The sequence below is a fragment of the Solanum stenotomum genome, unplaced genomic scaffold, assembly GCF_019186545.1.
Source record: "Solanum stenotomum isolate F172 unplaced genomic scaffold, ASM1918654v1 scaffold29645, whole genome shotgun sequence".
Taxonomy (NCBI): Eukaryota; Viridiplantae; Streptophyta; class Magnoliopsida; order Solanales; family Solanaceae; genus Solanum; species Solanum stenotomum.
In genome coordinates this window covers 12,314-16,081 of record NW_026030557.1, presented here as the reverse complement: position 1 = coordinate 16,081, position 3,768 = coordinate 12,314, and the positions used below count along the sequence as shown (strand labels likewise).

At 31.1% G+C, this 3,768-nt stretch overlaps 1 pseudogene; it reads left to right on the top strand.

Moving 5' to 3' along the window:
• The window catches only part of LOC125851763 (uncharacterized), a 4,783-nt pseudogene extending 4,519 nt beyond the window's left edge, over positions 1-264 (top strand).
• The last annotated feature ends 3,504 nt before the right edge of the window (positions 265-3,768 follow it).

Genomic DNA, 3,768 nt, shown 5'->3' with positions numbered 1-3,768 from the left:
ATAAGCCTAACAATGTAGATGTATATATTCAACATAAATGTACTCTTAGATTTATATTGTTAGTGTATAAACAAATATTGTATAAGTTGATTTGTATAGTTAAACTTTATGAACAATTGTATAATCCTAACAAATGTATATTTATACACTCAATATAAAACATGATTATATAGTCCAATGACCCACAAACAAACTTTAGTTTATCATTGTGATATGTATAAATGTAACTTTTATCTTTCCTTTTTTTACTTGACACAGCAATAAGTGTATACATATTACACAACATAAAAGATACACATAGATTTATACAGTTAATGTATAAATATACATTGTATAATTTAGTTTGTATAATTATTAAAGTGTTAAACTGCATATATAATGAAATTAACAAAAACAAGTAAGTAAAGACTTAATCGATCAAATGAGTATATTACAATAAAAAAATTGAAAGTTCAAAACTTGAAGTCAAAACAGTAAAGGTTGTTATGCATGTCATTTGCATATTCAAAAAAAATAATCAGAAATTTAGTACCGTTCTAATTAATTGTGATCTTTTCACTACTATCGCAATCCCTATGAATTCTAATTGGCCTTTCTGGTGCCTCATTGTCGGGAGTGGCATCGGCTTGGATCTTTTGTACCCCATAGTTCCACAATAAAGAAGCATATTGAATACGTGTGAACTCTGAATCGAATGAATTTGGAACCCCATTTCCATTACTGATATGGTCTGCATAAGCAGCAACATATAGTCCACAATCGCTGAAAATAAAACACATCCAATTTTATGGTCAGTATAAAATTAACAATAACTATTTGAATAAAAATAACCATAATAAAACTTACAGTCTTCCTGCATCTTGTTGTGGTATATCATTGACATAAATCATTTCAAAAAAGTCACATTCAGAGTGGGACTTGTACTTTGGGTGTGAAGATATGTCAATGTCTTTCTTCCCATAAAAATCAGACTTAGATAAATACATGGGAATAAGTTGTGCATATTTCTTGATCTCATTCTCAACTGACGAATCGTGTAGTGCACCACCCCTAAGAGAATCATAGATCTGTATAGATCTATCATTAATAGACACAACGATCAAAATGCAATAAAGATCTCCTTGACGTTAACAGGAATGAGGATGTTATCAAATGTATGCCAAGGTCTAACAACATGCATTCTGTATCCATTAATATACTCATTAATCGACTCCTCTGTACTTTCTTTGTTAATATTACTTTCAAAATTATAATAAGCATCCCAGACATTGGTAATCAAATTACTGAAATTGCAATCGACAGTGATAAAACTGAATGCATTGATGTCGGAGTACTTGGCTCTTTTGCGTATGTAATACAAAATGACATCTACGTGTTGTAAAAATAAGAAGATATAAATTATATAAGTGTGAGCAAATGTGTATGTTTAAGGGAACATTATACATTTATACAACCACAATTTTATAAGCAACCAGTATAAGACATGAATCAACACAACAATAAGACAATGTAAAAATAATGATTATACAGTCCAATAACCCACAAACACACAAACTCAGTTTTATCAAAACAGTAAAAGTTGTTATGCATGAATCAACACAAAAAATCTATAGAGAAACAGTAAAAATATAAAACACAATTAATAATATATAAAAAGTTCATTTATACAGAACATGTCAACTGTATAATGAAATAAATAATGCAAAGCTTACCGAGTCATCAAACAATTGATTTTTGTATGCAAGACTATAGAACCAGTTCTTGTTTTGGACTGTGACAATTCCAAAATGAAACCACATTTGTAAGACAGACTTGTTCTTTTTGTATCGCTCTTCTTTGCCATTCCTAACAAAATAACAATAAAAAGACAAATTTATACAAATATACACATATAAAATTAAATCTGTATATTTAATAATTACTAAATGATGTACTTTGTGTTGTGTCTAACAAGCAACCCTTCATTTAACCATTTCCAGAAATGAATATACAGAGTTGTACGCTCCAAATCAGACATTGCAACAAATGGATGTTTCAAATCAAACGAGAAATGGAACCTTGATGAACTACCTGAAATGTATAAAGACATAAATAATCTTTATAAGACTTAACATTTATTGATATATATCTATTACTATGTAAATAGTAAATTTTGTTGTACCAGACTCTGAACCGAATGATGTCACATAAGGCAATGTGTTGAATGGGCCTGGACGCCTTTTCCTATGAATTGGTAATGGTGTATGCTTGTCCACAGCTAACAAAGGATGTAACACTCTGCTTCTTTCTGGATTAATGTTTGGCTGGTCATCATGTACCATTTGAAGAGGTGTTGCACACATTAAAACTTCTTCAACAACTAACTCATTGACATTGGATGATCCTGCTTTGTTTGTATCTGTAAATTCTTCTTTTTTCATCTTTTCAGTTTGATCGTGTATAACATTCAACAAATCCTGCTGTTATATAACAATAAACAAAATATATGACAAGAATATACAAATGATCCGATTATATACAATTATAAAGTAATATGACAAGAACATATAAAAGATGAATTGTTGAAGTCTGTTTGATCATCCATGAATTGAGATCCCTCTTTGACCACTTCAATTGGAACATCTTCACAATTCTCCTTCTATGTATAAAAGTATAAACATATATTTATATATTATAAAATTACAAAAAAAGCTATTGAAGAATTCAAACCTCAAAATTGTTTTGAACCTCAAAAATATTGAAAGTGTTTTGAACCTTAAAATTGATTGAAACTCCAGAATTGTTGTGACCCTGCAACAAATATAACTTTGTATATTAGTAATAATTATTTCAACATTAATATACAGTTTGTTACAAATTGAATATTGCTATTAAATTATACAATAGATAATTATACATTTGGACAGTTACTTAGTTGTATATGTATAATAATAATATCTTTACACATACATGTACATGTATATGTATATGTATGTTATTTGTTTGGAAATATTTTAACTCTATATGTATGTTAGTTTATTTGTATATAACAATTGATAATGTTGTTTATAACATAAAAGTAATAAATTACATGTGGCTCGGGATTACTGAATTGTTGAACTAAAGGGCTAAATGCTGATTGTCCAGCTGGAGAGTATAAATTTGACTGGTACCTTAACCGCAAGGAGGGGGATGTCGAAGGCAGGGCTAGTGACTGGAGTGAAGTCGTAATAAGGTAGCCGTGCTGGAAGGTGCGGCTGAATCACCTCATTTTCAGGGAGAGCTAATGCTTGTTGGGTATTTTGGTTTGACACTGCTTCACACCCCCCAAAAAAAGAAGGGAGCTACGTCTGAGTTAAACTTGGAGATGAAAGTCTTCTTTCCTTTCTCGACGGTGAAGTAAGACCAAGCTCATGAGCTTATTATCCTAGGTTGGAACAAGTTGATAGGATCCCCTTTTTTACGTCCCTATGTTCCCCGTGTGGCGACATGGGGGCGAAAAAAGGAAAGAGAGGGATGGGATTTCTCTCGCTTTTGGCATAGCTTGTACACAAATACAACAGGCCTTTCCTAAATCCATGTGAATTCCTCTTCGTAGTTTTGCATTTCACCAGGCCCGTGAAATGAGTTGACTTCCAAAATTCAATAAGATTGGGGATATCAAAAGAAAGGGATTCTCACTAATTCTTTTATTGTGGATATGAATATGTAATTGGCCTCCGAAGATTAATTCCGAAAGGTTGATTTGTTTATCTGCAATTGCAAAAAAAAATATCTATTGGATCCATT